Source organism: Adiantum capillus-veneris, chromosome 18 (assembly GCF_014529385.1).
Source record: "Adiantum capillus-veneris isolate H3 chromosome 18, ASM1452938v2, whole genome shotgun sequence".
In the NCBI taxonomy this organism is placed as follows: Eukaryota; Viridiplantae; Streptophyta; class Polypodiopsida; order Polypodiales; family Pteridaceae; genus Adiantum; species Adiantum capillus-veneris.
In genome coordinates this window covers 106407664-106426313 of record NC_140948.1, presented here as the reverse complement: position 1 = coordinate 106426313, position 18650 = coordinate 106407664, and positions in this window count along the sequence as shown.

The window sequence follows — 18650 nt, the reverse complement described above, 5'->3', positions numbered from 1 at the left end:
ATAATGCTTACGTTTTTCTCCTAGCATACCTATTAGTATGGTGCTGACTAATAGATACCATAATCTATATGATCTTAGGATACTTATCTATGTCTTAAAATAATGTTTCAACCCTAAAGCACCATAGAGAAAATTGATGTATTCCTATGCCACCTCAGACAAGAGCTTATTGATCACTAGGGTCTATACACCTAGTGTGCATGCATCAATACATCCTAGTCCTAGGCTATAAAATACAAAAGTGTAGCTACAACTATCCCTCAAAAGTTGTGCATACTTGTTATGTTAACAAGTCTCTGTATCTAACCATTCTTGTCCATTGGAATTGGTTTAGATACTTATGATATAGGGGTGACAGAGACAGATTGACCAGCACAAAGGGATTTTTTTGCGACACACAATTAGAGAAACAAGTACTAGTGTTAGTCTCAAAGACTCATATTCTCCACATGTGGAATATGTCTCAAAGAGGGATTTTAACTATGAACATCTGCTAGTACTTTTATGTACTAATGTGTGGAGGATACATGTACACTCTGCGACAAGAGTGAGAGGGCCTCATAAACTTACTTCACACTAGAATTCCTTGAATCTGTATTGGTAGCTTGGACAACCTTTTTCCATCCAAATTCCATGAATTGGGTAACATAGTGGAAGAATTGCTATTCACTAGAAGGCAACATGCAAACAACATTTGTTTATTGCGGCCGACTAGTAGATGAACACTAGATGTGCAAGGAAATTTCTTGAATTCCTATAAGAAGGCAAAAATCCTTGTGTGCCTAAATGTCATGAAATTTGCTTATGGTTGTACACTTAGATGTTGGGTTGAAGAGGCTTTTCCCTCTTAGATGCAAAATATAGCCAGAAGAAGATTAATTCAAAAATATTGATCCAAAGTTGGAGATATCTGATGAATAGACTCAATCATAAATGAGCCATTGAAATATCTAGAGAGAGGAAACATAAATGCCATAAGAATTCACAATCGTATCTTACATGAAAACCGGCAGAATAAATGCCAATCCAAAATATGATGTATGGATATAATCTACCAAAGAGAAAATACTGGATAGAATCTGCCAAAGAGAGAATACAACCATCCATGTGCTGAAAATGGTCCACATGCCATGCATGGAATGATAAATACCTTGTATATACTACACTTCCAACCGTGTGCATAGCTAGTGTAGATGCCCCTTTAAAAACCAACATTGAAGTGAAACAATTGAATGTTTACAAGAGGAACACTGAGCTTGCAACATGAGAAGCTAGTAGCTTGTTGTGTAAGAAGCTCGTGGCTCATAGCTTAGATTTGTGTTGGATAAGACTTGCTTAGGCAAACCTTGAGGCACACACATACATGCACACATAAGGGCCAATCCTTGTGCCTCTGATTGGCCAACTCCTTCCTTTTCATTTGCATGCAGCTGGCAGCCCGCCTTAGTAGACAAGGGCACACACAAAGCTACACACAAAGGGGACGCTCCTTGTGCATTTGATTGGCCACCTCCTTGGTCTATGCCTGCTTGATATTAGCCTCTTGTGCAACTAGGGAGGTAGGGCATTCCCTCTTCCTGTAGTCTAGGCTTGTAGCCTACGTGCAGCCAAGGTACACAATTATGACCAGGGGCAAACCACTCAGCTGGTCAAGCCCAACCCAAATCTTGATTTCTTGCGTGATCTCATGCATGCTAAACCTATTACCAAATCTACTACTTCCTTGGCTGCATATGTTGTCATCATATACCTTCCTTGCCAACATAATGCCCTATGATATTGTCACATGCTCATGGTCAAATTTTTGTTGCAAAGGAGAAACAAGAGAAAACTCCATAGCTTAACTTTTGCTGCCTTCTAGCATGCTTTAGTTTAATTTATTGAGCTTCAGAAAGCATGCAAGAAGATGTATACAACCACTCTTCTTCTTCTTCCTTCCCACATAACTCTTCAACATGAGAGAAAAAGATCCATGGCCTTGCATGTGGAGGGAAAAAGATAGATATGGTGCCTTTTATATGTACCTTATGTACCTTACAAGATCATCCATGACTTGAATCAACAAGAGAAAAGTCCATAGTCATACAACCTTGTGCTCCATAGACTTATTCTCCCCTAAGCTTTGATACCAATACAAGACGTATAAGGGAACTGAGATGTCAGATCCTCCTCTTTACCTCGCATATATTCCCTACCTCCCATATATATAGGCCTGGATCCTAGACCTAACTCTATATCTAGGATCCCATGTCCACACTAGTCCAATCTAGGCCCTTGGCCTAGGTCCTTGACCCCCTAGGTTGGCTTGGCGTAGGACCCTTGTCCTAACAATTGAGTTTTGCAAAATAGGTACTTTGTAAGCTTCTATGGTTTGTGTCGTATAGCACACAATTTTTGTAAAGGATATTCTTCTTTCTTTACTGATAACTTTTGCATCATGTGTAGTCCCTTACCATGGCTAGCAACAATGATGTTTTTTTCATATTGACAAATAACAAAAAATTGGATAGAGATATCTGCCCGATGTGGGCATACACGATGAAACATGTTCTAGTTGCAAAAGGTAGAATGTTGTGCAAGATCTTGATACGTATTTTGCAAAGCATAGCCTCATGTGCTTCATATGATCCTCCTTCTTTCTTAATACACTAAAGCCAACCAAGATCACTTTCATGAAGGTTGTTAAGTAGACCAAATATTTCCATTACCCCCTTTTGAAAGGTAGGGGGTGCATTCTTTAAACCAAGTTCATCATTATGGTGGCATACACTTCCCATGTAGTAATGAATGCATTTTTGTCCCTTTCCTCACGTCCATGATGATATGACTGTACCCACTAAAGCCGTCAAGAAAGCTATACATTTCTACACCAACCACTACATCCAATATTGTGCCACAATATGGTAGTGGGAATTGCTCAATAATTTTTGTAATTTCTACCCCAATAGAAATATTGGAAGGCCCTTGTTATGAGCAAAAGCTATTGTGTATGAGAAACATCACTCACTAGAAAACCAAAGTTTAACACTACCATAATATTTCCTTTTTTGTAAAAGAATGTTGGCTCATAGTTTGTGTCCAATGGCCGACGGCTGGTAGTCAATGGATGGTGTGGGCAGTAGGCAACAAGAGGCATGGACCAATCAATGGACAATGGGCAATGGGCAATAATCACATCTATACATGGGTGGTTCTCTCACAGATGAGAGCATAACCCATGTCTTCTTCTCTATAAAAGGAGATATTTCTACACATTGAGCTAAGCTTAGATTCAAGAAGCACAATTGAGTGTTTTTAAGCTCCTTTAAATCTACTTGAAGATAAAATTCAAGGAGTGATTACTTTCATGTGGATGTAGGCTTACACTAGGTGAACCACACACATCTTGTGTTTTCTCTCTCTCTCTCTCTCTCTCTCTCTCTCTCTCTCTCTCTCTCTCTCTCTCTCTCTTCTCCAGTCTCTCATTTCTATGCATAATATTTATCTCTCTAATACGTACATTCTATTGCTACTAAGTAACCCCTTAATTTCTTAACACTTAGAATAGATGAGAATTTCATATAAAAAAACTAGCACACGTTTATATATTTATTTACAAAAAGTATCTTGCATTAATTTTGTTGAAGTAGCAGGGGTGTTGGTTAGTCCAAAGGACATTACTATGAATTCATAGTATCCATACCTAGAGTTAAATGCTATCTTGGTTATATCTTCTTCTCTTACCCTTATATGGTAATATCCAAAATTGAGATCAACGTGAATATTTTTGACCCATTATACCATATAGCAATTCATCAATTCTTGGGATTGAATATTCATTCTTGACTGACTCATTTAGACCTTGATAATTGATGCATAACCAAAGGGTGTCATTTTTCCTCTTCTGAAAGAGAAATGGAGCTCTCCATAATGAAACACTAGGTCCAATAAAAGGGATTTGCTTGAGTAACAAGCAAAGACATTCTTTGAGCTTCAAAGCTTTTGGAAATGGCATCTTGTAGGGGCTCTTATCAATTGGAATGGCTCCTAGCATTGGCTAAATTTCATGACCTAGTTTTTGTTTTTTTGCATTTGGTTGGTTCATTTATTTTAGGAATAGGTCGTGGTATTTTTGTAAGAAAGTCAGATTATGTTCCATAGATTCATCCCCTACCTTATTGAGGATTTTTGCCTAAATCATTTGCCTCTTTCTAAGACCTTCAAGTAGCTTGTTACATTTGACAAGATGTAACTTTGGCTTCTCGTAGTTCCCACAATTGTGACTAGTGGTCCCTACTGAGAAGGTGACTACACTTGCTTTGCATTGGATAATGGATTTTTTCACTCTTAATAATCCATACCAAGGATTCCATCATGGATGCCCAAAGGTAAAACCCATGAACCACAAAGTGATTTTTTTCTACTATTGCTTTGGTCACAATCTCCTTTTACCACTAGCTAGTTTCACAATCATCTTTAAACTTAGACTTAACTAACATAGACACCTTTTTTGGGGAAAGGAATGAGTGATTTCCTCTAGAATCAACACATCAATTTGAAGTGCTTACCCTAGTAACTAGTAGGAGATTTAATCTCATAAGAAATGGTGACTTCCTCCTTTATGCCCACTACCTAAAAAAATTTCAAGCTTGTTCTTCCTCTTCATCCTCAAGAGTAGCTTCTTTGCCATAAATAAAAGATAATATCCATGCCTACATACTATAGAAGTTCCTTGCCCTCTAGAACCTTGTTGGTTTTATGGAAGAGCTTGCCCAAGATGAGATATGGATGCTACACAACCTTGAGATCTAGCATTATGGGCGTGACTTGAGGGTGCCCCATGTGCACTCAAGGGGGCTAACCCTAAACATGTAAGTGTATCACATGTTTGATAATAATCAAGGAGCTACAAAATTAGATTTACAAGCGAGGATAAGAAATGTAAATTCAAATAATAGTTACAATTCTATGAAGGAAATGGGGTCATTTAATTCATGGTGAAGTGTGTGAGAAGAGAAGCTTTAAAAATTACTCTTGAATGCTTGTGCTATAGGTATTTTGAGAAGATGAACCCCTAGGACATGTACATAGTTTAACACCGCGGGGGATTCACCATGGAAAACTTACTGCACCACGTACGTGCAAGGGAAGGGCGTTTTTTTACAAGTTACATAAGCGTATAAGTTAGGGACAGACCCCCAATAATTTATCTCCTAAGCTTATAAATAAGGGAGGGGGTATCATATTTATTGGTTGTGTAGGGGGGGGGGAGAAGTGAGAAAGGAAAAAATGAGAGTAAGTTTTTGTGTTTTAAAATTATGGCTTCCCAAAAGAGTGTGCCCTTAAACTTTTGAGTCAATAACTACAAAGATCCATGCAAGAACTAACACTGCTTTGTATCAATTGCTTGTTTTGTAATTATAGTTCATATGTTGAGCAATGAAATCTATAAAGAGTTTTTAAGATGTAAATTTACACAATGAACCTATCACAACTTTATGACCATGTTTTTTGAGATTTATATGGGGCAGAATCGGACAAGTAGATAGAGTGCAAGTTGAGCGGGTACATAGTTTGAAAGTCAAACTAAGACACATTGAGGGTACATCAAGTTATCAACATAAGTGGTTCCTTAGTACGTTGCCAGTCACTATGCTAAACGCTCTTTGACTAGTTTTCCTCAGATAGATCATGTGAGACCTAAATTTTATATGTAAGTTAGAGGTATGATAATTTTCTGCATTGATTGTCAGATAAGCGTAGAAAGGGGGGTCATATTCCCTAGTATGATCTGTATATAGGAGTTTTATCAAAGTTGTCCGCTCACAGGTGGCGTCCCGTTTTATATATAGAGTGAATCCACCGGGTTTAACACTCAATGTGGTTTGAGGCATTTTGCCCACATGTAGCCTAGCTAAAAGCAATTTTAGCATAGCCCATTCTATCAAGCTAAGCCAAGACTTGCATTGTTGAGTTGACGACGCTATCATTGTGGTCAAGGGTGGCGGCCTTGACATTCCTTGGTGTTGATTTTGATAGAGCGCCAAGTGAAGTCTTCTTTCATTTGGCACCCATGATTTGGGAAGGCATCTTCTAATGCTCCCATCTGGGAATCCCTAGCTCTTTCATGTATCCCACTACATGCACTCTAATCTCAAGTCCAACCCAAAGGTAGATACCCCAATGCGATCCCCTGATCATCATTGATTACAAGCTTGTGATGTGAGGATACAACCACGGTTACCCCAATGCACTACCTAGCATAGGCTAGCCTACCTTGGCCCCTGCCAAGGAGGTTACTTGGTCTAGCTAGCTTATTATTAAACCATTAAAGATAAATTGTTTCAAAAGTTATTATCATCTAACACATGCAAATAGTGTCCTAATAAAATGTTTGATTCGTTTCCATTAGAACCAACTTTCAATTCAAGACCAAGCACAAAACTTTCCAGTCATACTCAATGCAATAAAAAAAGGTGATGAACATATGGTAGGTAGATATTATTTAGTTTTCTCTTTTGGTGGTCTAGAAGCATGGTAAGTAATTTAAAGTAATAATTGTTGTGTGATGAGGTTGGACTAGTTGATAAGTTTCTATGTGTAAAGGGTTGGTACCATTTCTAATAGGATGCTCAAAAGGTAAGGCATTAGCCTCCCTTACCTTTACAATGTTTGGCCCATCAATATTTGGCTCCTTGATAGTTGCGGGTCATCCACATTTCCCTTGCATCCTTTCTACTCCCCATCCTTCTACCATTGTACGTAGCTTGCTGAGAAGAGAGGGAAGATAATATAGAGGTATGCTACTTACAACTAAATTTTTAGTAGATAGAGTGTACTCTTTGAGAGATTCGAGAGGAGTAGGAAAATTTTAACCATAATGATAGAGCATCCTTTGATGGGAGTTTGAGAGCTTAGTGGAGACGAGACAATTTAGCAAGGTGCTTGTCCCTGGAGAGGGAAAGTAGAGTAAAAGAGATCTTGGGTGTTTTCATATTGATGACATGACTCGAGAGGGTAGAGAGGGGGTCTTTATTTACGGGTATGGATGGAGGTTTTGAGTCAAGAGAGGGGGTGTGAAAAGGGTTATAACTTTCTCCCCACATGTATATAAAGATTTATCCCACACAAGAGAGAAAAGAGTGGACTTCCATTAATTTTAGGGAGAGATGAGAGGAAAGAAGATGAGTAGTGGAGGATAGGGATTTTAAACTCACTAGACTCAATAGAATTTCACTAAGTCTAGGGAGAGATGAGAGGAGAGAAGATGGGGTAGAGGATATGGATTTTAAACTTTTGGATCTAAATAGTTAAGACTGTGTTTCTCCTCAAGGGTGCCATGAACATGGGTGTTGATCTTTGCACTTTCACCCCTCTTCTTGGTCTTTGGTGATGAAAGCTATTTGATGTGGAGCTCTCTTGATGTGCATGTATGTGGTGTAGGTTTGTGGAGTAAAATCCCTTTGATATACATGTGAATGGATTCAAATATTTAAGGGTGTGTTTCTTCTCAAGAGTTCTGTGAACATGGGTGTTGATCTTGTACTTTCACCCCTCTTGTTGGTTTTTGGTGATGAAAGCTGTTTGAAGTGGAGCTCTCTTGATGCATACATATGTGGTGCAGGTTTGTGGAGTAAAATCCCTTTGCTATACATGTGAATAGGAGGGAATTTTATCACTTTCTTCATGGGCTTTTTCTAAGATTTTGTGGCAAAAATGATGAATTTTGATGCGAGTCTTTATTGGAATGGTTTTTGGTGTGTTTATGTGTATATCTGGGAGCAACTATGGAGCCCCATTTTTCTATGTGAGGACTATTGAAATAATCTAAAGCTTACGGGTTTTATGAAGAAAAATGTAGAGGTTTTCTTTATTTTGTTTTGTATTTATCCAAATTTTTAGTGTTGTTTTTGCTTGTTCAAGTGCAATCCATCATAGCTGGGTCTATGGTGGTGTAGAGAGAAGCTAGTCAAGTATAGACAAGGTTGTGTATGTGCAAAGATAAGAAGAGTTGTGTGGGTAGAGATAAGTTCATATCTTCTTGTGAGAGATTATTTCTTCATCATCCTATATTGTGGACATTTGAAGTTGTTATAGAAGCCACCTCGCAACAAATCCTTCACAATGTGAAGACAAATGTGTAGATTTCAAATATATTCACAAAGGCCCTAGGAGAACAGAGAAGCTGAGGTGATTCGAAGCAAGACCTCAAGCTCTCTCATTCTCCATCTCTTCACAAAGACAAGGTCCACTTTAGGCTATGTTTTCACATGGCGCACTAGAGGTGCAATTTCATGGAAATCTTGTTTGCAAGATTGTGTCACCCTGTTTACCATAGAAGATGACTATGTTGCAGCATTGGATGTAACAAAATTTAGCTAATAACTTTTATTGTAGCGGAAGAGAATTAAACATAATGAGAATTTCATTAAGAGATTTACTAGTGAAGATAAAGAGAGTGCTTGGTTGGAGATAGCAATAGTTTACACAGTCCTAATTAACATGGCATGAGCAATAACTTGTAATCTTTATGAGTGAAATTCTAGATCATGCTAGCATCAAAATTGCAAGGTTATATTTTAAAGAGACACTTTAACTTACATATTCAAACTTCTCAAAGGGTTTTGTTAATATACATTTTCAATTGCAAGTAGCATTTAATTTAAACTAATGAAAAAAAAGGACACTTTAGTGTCCTATTTTGGTACCAAACTAGTGTTAAAGACAATATGCCTACCCTTAATCATATGGGTAAATGACAATAGTGCAATGTGTCAAAAACTTGAAGAAAGACCCAAGTATGCCTTGCTTGTTGAAGAGGCATTGTGTCACAAGAGGATCGAGAATGAGGATTTTTCTCCCGGTATCTTCAGGGAGTTCCTCCACCAATAATCTGCAAAATGAGTGCACAAAAAGTAGACATGACAAGAGAGCTTGCAATAAACTAGACCAAGTATATTAAACAAACCTAAATGAACACATGACTATAGTATCTCCTATCTCAATGTCATTCTTAACCAGCATTTACGTGTCTATATGCATAATACTGAGGTAGTGCTCTTTTTCCCAAGACATATAGACACATTCACTATGATTTGTCATATGATTTTTTGGTAGGCCAAAGAGCTGGAAGATATGAGAGATTTGATTTCCTGGGAGAGGATGGACTCTTCTATAAGGTGCTCCTCTTTTTTCAACTTGTCATGCTCTTCCTTCTTCCTTTCCTTTGAGTCTTTTGCTTTACTTGTTCGGTACTTGTAGGTTTTCCCCATGACTCCTAGACAACCTTGGTTGCTATAGCAATACTCGCTCCACTGTCTAGTATAGCCATTGTCTCTACATCATTGAATTTCATAGGAAGAGTAGTGTTCCCCTCTTCCCCTTCACAGTAGTCTCCTACTTTGCTCATAGGAACTGACTCAACAACCTTTAATTAATGTGTTTTAGGCTTTATATTCTCCAGTTGTTCACGAGTTAGTCCTTTGATCCCCACTTTTTCTAGGTTCTTTTGAAGCTATGTCTACTCATACAGGCATTCAAGAACCATATCAAGCACTTAAAACCAAAATTGGACAATTTTGACAAACTTAGAAAATAATCGTTATTTTTTCTTTTTGGGTTTTTGAACACTTAAGCTGTGGTTTGCGGTTATGGATGGGTTGTGTTCATGTGTTACATGATTTGTATGAAATTTAAAAGTATTTGGACTTACAAAGTGGGCACAAAGCTAGAGTTTTGTGCTGAAAGTGCTGCACAAGCCAAAGTTGATGGGAACTTGGTATACATTTGTCCAAATGAGTTCAAATTCAAGGGTTAAGCTTTTCATGAGGTATTCTAGCTCTGTATAAGTCAAAAGCTGGAATTTCGGCCATTTTTGGTCACCTGGAAAATAATCATGATTATTTTCTTTTGATGTTTTTGGACATTCTGGTCATCCACTTACTTAGCCAACTTGTAGTAGGTGTCTTTGGGGTGTCCCTTGGCAAGTTTCAACAATTTTTTTTGAGTTTGAACCAGTTTTGTCTTGGATGCAGATCTGGTGTCGTAACAAACAAGGGTGGTTCCAAACTTGGTGGTTTCACATGCTAAGTAATTGGTGAGAGTGATAGGGGCTTGGTGAACACAGTTAGGACAAGACAAGTGCAAAAAGGTTTGAAAAAGAAACAGTAGAAAATAATTGCGATTATTTCCTACACTTACAAAACTTGATCAAAATTGTTTTTTAAGCATCTATCTATGTTCCCAACACCTCATATGCTCCCTGTGGTCACTTTGGTGCTTTATTATGTCATTAATGCCCCCTGTTTTCTCTTTCACCACTTTGATAGTAGCTTGTGCTATCCTGGACTTGAGTCGGTGAAGATTTTGGTGGCCTTGACTTTGTAGACTTGTTTGGTACATGGTGGTAAGTATTAGCATCAATTCTAGGCCGTATTGGTGTCCGTTTGACACCATATGTAAAACATGACGCTTTGCAATTTCTACGACCAATTCTAGCTAGAAATGGCCCATACTTGGCAAGCGGAAAATTGTTTTATGGTACATTGCTCGCAAACACTCTGGTCTACTCTCCCATGAAGTCAGTTCCCAGTTTGGAAAAGTTGTAAAAACCTAGATTATTTTGTTTGGGGTATTCTGGGACCATTCTAAATTTGTATTGAGCCTATACTTGTGTTCTATTAGCCATGGGGTTGCTATGGTTTGGATTTGGTCAGGAGTGAACACCTTGGGTGGGTACTATGAGCACAATTTCTCCCAGTTGTTCCCAAATTACATCTGCTTTCTAAGGTTTCTTGGAACTCTCTAACCCCCATTCCCTAGTTCTAAATTGTTCTAAACAAGGCTAAGAACTTACCCCTCATATCTGGTATGAATCTGTGTGATGTACACTGCGGTAGCAAGGTTGAAATGACGTTGTATCCTAGCTCTCTGGAGCTCTCCTCTAGAATGAACAAGTAGAAATGAAACTCTCCCAAGACATCTAGGATATCTATACCCTGATATTTTTTGTCATTTTCACTCAAATTTCCCATTTAGTCCCAATAAGTCTTAAAATCTACATTCGCTTCAAAAATCACTCGATTTGGAGTGTGTTAGCCCAATCGGCGAAGATTTTGCAAAATCAGGCTTTGATGGCCTAATTACGGCTTTCCGTAAACTTGAACCAAATTTGACATGGTTGTTCATATTTCCATTCTGTCTATCATGGTATGCTATGTTTCTCCATCAGAGATTGTAGATGTTTATTATCAATTTTTGACCCTTTTATTAAGAAAATTAAGAAAAATTAGAAATCAACTATAAAAAATCAATTTCACAAGCCAAAAATAAATGAAATCAACCAATAGGAACCACCCAAACATGATTTAGGCAATTTCCTCCTTCTTGACTCCAAAATTAAAAGAAAATCATCCAAATCAAGTAATTTGGCATAGTCTTGAGTCATTTTTTACTAGTATTTACACTATATACAAGCATTTGTGGGGATTAGATGGGCATGTATCCTCTTTCTCTTGATAGATGGGTTGTATTATTTGATTATGCAAGAAAACCACACTTTAACATAAGCACTTTGTGATTCTAACTCAAACATTGCCCTTTTTATATGCTATCATATAGCCGTAGAATCCATTTTCGTCCCTCCTTTGATTTGGAGAGTTTCGACTTGACTGTGTTTCATGTGCGGATTGTGCATGGCTTGAACTTTGTGTCTATGCATATCCCGAGTTGGCTCCATCATGCTTTGATGGTCCGAATGTAGTTTAGAACACAATGTTGTGCATGAAAGGGGTCTTGAGCATAAAACTCAAGGGTTTCTGTTGTAGAGGCTTGCAAAGAGCTTGTTCTTTTGAATAACAAATTTTGCAGCTGATGAGCTCTTTCCTTGATTGTTTTGCAGTTAGATTTGTTGCCTTTTCTTCCACTAGTTTAGGTGGAACTTGGCTAACTTTTGGCTTCTGTATTCGAATGATTCCTTTGGTTGTCTCTTTCTCTTGCAACTTCTTTGGCTTCCAAACTACTTCTGCGCTGGACTTGGTTTCTTTGGGGCTATTGCAGCTTTTGGAGACTTTGCTTTGCCTTTGTGTTCTTTACTTTGTTGTTGCACCTGGTTCAACTACTTAGGAATCCATATTTGTTAGGGGTTACCTTGTAGTTGGGCCTTTGGTATCCAATATTGCCTGACTCCTCGCATGCTGGTTCGATGCTGGTACTTTTTAGCCATTTGGGCATTGATTGTCCTTTTCTCTTCTGAACACATGGTTGCTTGCTCTAAGGTCTTCTTCTTTGGTCTCACAAGACTTGCTTTCCATTACTCTTTGCTATAGGCAAAGGGCACTTGTAAATCTCCACCTTTTAGAGAGAGTTCTAGTCTATTTGTAGTCCAATTCTATACTGCTTTGTAAGTACGCATCCACAAAACTCCCATTACTAGGTTTTCATTCATATGCTCATCGAGAAGATATAGGAAATGATGTGGACATGAGAATCTATTGACCAAAAGGTTCAGGTTGATGGCCCCCAATGTGGGCGTTATATTCTTACTGCATCCTTTCACCTTTGCGTGGCACGCTTCCAGTGATTGAGTTGTGGCATTTTTATATGTCGAGTAGCTTACGCATTGATTCTTACACATGTATCCGTGAGAGCTTTGACTTGTTGGGATTCAGACCAACTGGTCGGACATCCCACTTACTACTAACTTAACCATAATATACACTTATTCTTTAATACAAAAGAATAAGGAGCTGCAACAAGATAATGTTGATGTGCACTCCACCCAATAGTAGGTCTCTCTCTCTCTCTCATCTCTCACACTTGCACTCGCACATGCTTCTTGCGGCACCTTCAACTAGTATCAGAGTGAGTTTTGTGCTTGCCGTTTTTGCGTCCACGCGCACATGCAATTTCAAAAGTGCAAACAGATTTTTGATTTTGGCATCGGTAAATTTAGCATTCTGAGATCGTTTCCATCAGGTGTCCTAGGGTTTTACCCCCCTTCGAAGCTGTTCATGCATTTGAAAGCTTCATCTGAGCTACGCTTCAGGAGTTGTATTTTTCAGCTCCACTTTTGCTACAGATACAAGTACAGGACTCAGGTGCAGGTTGCTCAGAGACTATTTTGGGATTGTATATAGCCGTTTTATGGCTATTATGTGCTATTGATATGGTGTTTATGGGCTGATTAGGAGCCCTTTTTGGCATGGACATTGTCTCGGGTTTTTCAGGCATCCATCTCCTCACAGGTTCTTGCATACATACAGGACATCTAGGTTTCTTACAGGTTGCAGTGTTTTGCATCAGCATAGATTTCAATGGGAGTATTTGATGCACATATGCATTGTTTTGACACTTTGATAGTGCTTGAGCTCTTTTGAGAGCGGTTTTACTCCCCGCAGGGATTTGTTTACTGCTTGCATAGTTTCTTTGGCGCCTATTTGAGCGCGTATACTGCACCTTGCAATATTGTTGACAATGGATGTACGTTGAGTTGCGGAAACTACCATATGTACCTTTTGTGGAGCCCATTTGGATTGTTTCTTGCAGTCTCAACCGTTTTTTAGACTCGGTTTGGAGCCCCTTTTTGAGACTGGATTGGTTTCTTGTCTGCATAACCTTTTGTGAGGGTCAATATTGTGAGGTTTTCTTGAGTTGGGGAAATCTCAAATGTTGAGATCCTTTCGGTGTTACAGGTTGCTAGAGTACCTCTTTTTTGTGGCCTCGCCATAGGACATATATAGAGAGGGCTAGGTGCATTTGACGCCGTGTTAGTAGTCTTTGGGTCATCTTTTGACTTTTCATGCACAATTAGCGATTGATGTGCCTGTCTTAATTATGCTCTGAAATCATTACTTTTGATGCGTTACTGATCTCTTGTGACAATTTTGGATTGAGATTCTGTCAGTTTTTTTGGGGAAACTCTGCCAAATTTTTTCCAGAATTACCAGTGTTTATCGCAATATTATCTTTAGCTTGCAGCCATGTCATCTAGCGGTAAAGATATTTATAATATCTGAAAATTTGATGGGACGAATTTTTCTATCTGGAAAGAGAAAATTCAAGATGTTCTCATACAAAAAGACCAGCCGGATCCTATCATGGAGTGCCCAAAGGGCGAGTATACAGATATTGAGTGGGAGAGACTTGATGCTAAGGCCAAATCTACCCTCCATTTGCATTTGGCCGAATTTGTGTACTTTACTATAGTTGGAGAAAGGACTGCTAGAGATGTATGGGATAAGTTGTGTTCCATTTATGACAATAAAAGTGCCACTAATAAGGTTTTCTTGATGAAGAAGCTATTTGACCTTCGTATGAAGGAAGAGGGCACTATTTCTACTCACATTAATGAGTTTATCATTTTCACTCAATTGACCACCCAGGGTTTGGTCTTCCATGAGGAAATCAAATGTATCTTCTTGCTATGCAGTTTACCCTCATCTTGGGAAACGTTCTGTACTGCGATTAGCATGCTACTCAACACCTGGTAGTGCTGCTGTCGGGGGATAAGTATGTGAAAGGTGAGCCGGGAAGACACCGGACCCCTGGCTGTGAGAGATGCGGGGAAAAGAGGTGCAACAGACACAATTAACAAAAATAGAGCTCAAAACAAACAGTTCTCTTAATACCAATTAATCAACAGTATCCATGATTAATCAATCGTTAATGGAGTCTTTTATGCTCCTTACAAGGTGGAAGCTGTCTGAATCGAGGTGCTAATCGAGACAATCATTATTGATCTGATTCGTTCCCTCCTGCTGCTTCAAGATTGAAAGAGAACCGATTTCCTTTCGCTTTGGCTATGGGAGCTCAATTACTCGAGCTTAGGCTTGGCTTGGATAGATTAAGCTTCAGATTAGGCTTAAGGATTAAGGTTTAGGCTTTGGATTCCAAGATTAGGCTTAGAGCTTGGATTCCGAGCTTAAGATTAGATAAGATCAAGAGCTTTCAAAGCTTAGCTTATGCTTGGCTATGGCTTCCGAGATTAGGCTTAGGCTTTGGCTTAAGGGTTTAGAGATTAGGCTTTGGATTCCGAGATTAGGCTTAGAGCTTGGATTCCGAGCTTAAGATTAGATAAGATCAAGAGCTTTCAAAGCTTAGCTTATGCTTGGCTATGGCTTCCGAGATTAGGCTTAGGCTTTGGCTTAAGGGTTTAGAGATTAGGCTTAGAGCTTAAGAGATTAGAGAGCTTGAGATAGGATTCAAAGCTTGGCTTATGAGAGATTAGGATTGGGAAAACTTAGCTTAGCTCGTGAGAGATTAGAGATTAGGCTTGAATAAAGAAGCTTATCAAAGATTAGCTTGGGCTATGGCTTATGATCTCCAGGCTTTTCTTCCCCAGGAGAGAAATCTCAATGAGAAGAGGAGATGGCCCAAAAAAAATCACACGAGAACTCTCAAATAGAACCCTCCTTCTCTTTTATACCTTGTGTAAGGTCTCTGACCCCGATCAAAAAGAGCACCATTGTACCTTGAAATGAATATACTAGAAAAAGTTACTATTTTGAAGCTGCTAAATATGGCAGGTACTCGGACCAGTACGCCTTAGTTAGGGCTTGGTATAGCAATTTTCGGCATCAAATTCCGAATCGTATGACCCGTTTTAGCCTAAGACCAAATTTTCCAAAAATTGCCCGGGGAGACACCGGGGCTCGAGGCTGTGTGGGAGCAGGTTCCAGGCCACTTTGAGCCAGCTTTAGCAGCTAGGGGGCGCCCTCTTGCCTTGTGGGATTTGTAGGGGAGTTCCCAAGTTAGAGAGTGGGTGTGAGAGCCAGTTAAACTGACCAACAGGACACTTGGTGGGTAGGCAATTAGACTTGCCAATGCATTAACTGAGTGCTCACTCAGATGCTTATAGCAACCTAGATCGATTTTCATCTTGAAGGAGCCTATTTAAAGGTGTGCTCACACACACACACACACACCTACACACACCTTGGGGAGGTGCTGCTGGTACACACACAGTTTTTGAAGGAGAAGCAAGGAGGGAGGTGCTGCCAAAATTCTCATCTTGAGGATTCATTGGATCATAAAATCAAGAGGATTCTCAGCCCCTAATCACGGTAATCATGGTTTAATTCCTGCTTTTCTTAATTCTCATCATTATTCTCCAAATTTCGCGTTTACTATGCTTAATCTTAGCTATAATTCCCAATAGCTTCTCTCTTAGTTTCATAACTATACTCCATTACATAATCATCATTCAATTAGCTAATTTATGCAGCCATTCATCATTCTTAATCAATGATTAATACATGATTAGGAGAGATTCTCTCTCTAGGCAACATAGTTAATAAATTGTCAGCAGGTAATAATGTAGATTTGATTAAATTCACCTTTTACCATTCAATAGTAATGTCATTAATTAGATTCAAAAAGATTCTCTCACATTAAGATGTGATTAAGGTAAAAATTAATCCGTCATTAGGCCAATAAAAGGAGAATTTTCTATCACACATGCCTGCGGTAATTATGCATCTTCAAATTGCTCTAGGAAAATGATTGAGCTTGCTTACTTCATCTCTTTTGTAAATCAATTAGTAAAATTATGAATTTCTTAATCATCTAAGCCAAGGGATTAACCTTAGAGCCAGCTCCCATAGAGTAAGTAAAGAATTACCCGAATTACCCTTAAAATTGCTAGGTCTCGAAGGAAAAATCTAATCTCTTGCATAAGGAGGATTCTTTAATGATTCTAATATGCCAATTGGTTTGTTATGATGCTCTCGGACTTTAGCTCTTTTTCAAGTTTATCATTTAAAGTAGTGAGTAAAATGGCCCCGGTTAAGAGAACTCGCTTCGGTGATGCTCACGACCGCAAGGCGGGAACGAGCAATGTGAAAGGAAAGGGAAAAGCTCCCATGGACGAACAAATATTGGCCATCTCACGGGCCATTGACGAAGAAATGGAAGAGGTAGGTCATAATTTCATTCAAGTTGTTTAATTTAACATTGCACACGTTTAGCTAGGAATGAACATATCCCCAAAAATGTTGGAGAAATCCGATGGAAACCTCGGCATTAAATTCAATTGTACATTAAAGTCTAAAGTAGGAAAGAAATGATTGATGGGTATGCTGTTTGCTAGGAAAAATTTAGCTCGACATGTTCATTCTATTTCCAATGTTGAATCGGTTCTGACCCTCCTACTAATCACAGGGGACAGAGTTCCTCGTTAAGGGCTCTTGAATCCACGACTTGATTTTTATGCGGTGGATACCCACTACTTGCTTTCTATGCGGTGGGAACCCACGTCTTGCTTTCTATGCGGTGGGAGTGTCCATGTCGTGCTTTCTATGCGATGGACATACCTAGTTGTATGGGTAGCTAGGCCAACGAGAGGAGTAAACTCTCGCTGGAGGGGGGATGTTGTACCTCCAGAACATTGGAATTTTAATGAATAAGTTTGAGTAGAATTTTTACTAGAATACTGTCTTGGTGCCGTTTGCAATACTGGTTGAAGGGCTGTCTTAACGAACAATGTGATTCGGAATCTAATCAAGGAATCTCTATGTTGAACAACCATTGTGGTAGTAATTAGGACACACAAGGAAGTGTGAGTGTGGGGGTGGAAAGTGGGGGTTTGGCTCAGGTTGCCAATGCCTATAAGAAGGGTAGTCCCAATTGGTCGGGAACTCTCTGTCCCCACAGTGTTTAAATCGATACTAGTAATACTCATTGCCCCTAGAGCGGCGAAGTCTCAAGTGTACGTGCCTCTGAAACATGGGAAAAAAGACACTCGAGGTTTTTCTCCTCTTGGAAGGTGGATCTTAGGATCGCTAGATAGTTTAAGTACGCTTCCCCTGCGAGACGGAGCTAGATCTCTTTGCTAGTGATAGCCGTTTTTCAGCTTTCCATAATTGCCATAGTAAGCTACCTCACCCTATCAAATCACTCAAACATTGTGGCTATCCCTACCATTTCACTATACATAGTGTTGGGGTATAAAGCCCAATGTGGTCGCCCAGGTAAGTGGGCGGGCCGCCAGGTATGTACACATATTCTTTTGTAAAAATCTAATAAGAACTCACTATGCTCTACACATTACAGTAGAGAGAGTTCACCATATCGTCATGCTCTTCTTCTCGCACTCTCTCTCGCGTCGCACTTCCGCTCGTACTCCTTCAACTGGTATCAGAGCTCAGATCGAGGCTCGAGGCAGCACTGCAGGAGGCTAGAGTCACCAGCTCATATTGGAGTGAAATTCGACAGGCGAAGACACGGCCCCAAATCCTGTGGGTGAACCCGGAGGGCTCGGTGTTCTCAGAATTTCATTCTGAGGTCATCTCAGCCATCGTTCGGCTTCGACAAAGGTCTGCGCAGGCCATTTTCGACTACGTAGTCTCGGCGGGTGCAGATCTGACTCTGCAAATTTGGGGTTTTCAGCCTATGACTGCAGGTACTGAGGATATCGACACTCCCAGAGTGTTGATTTGTGGCTATCTACACATCGAAGGACGGCTCACAGTTCTTGGAGGCGTGTCACATACGACACGGGCGCATCTACACACAGATTGTAGGCGGCATCCACTAGTTCATCAAGTAGCTTGTGTTTGCTGCTTGATATTCTAGATTTCATCCTGACATTGCAGGTACTTCCACATGGGATGTATTGTCAGAGATGATGTATGTTTGTTGAGGGTTTGCTGGCTGTGAGTCACGCAGCAAACAAC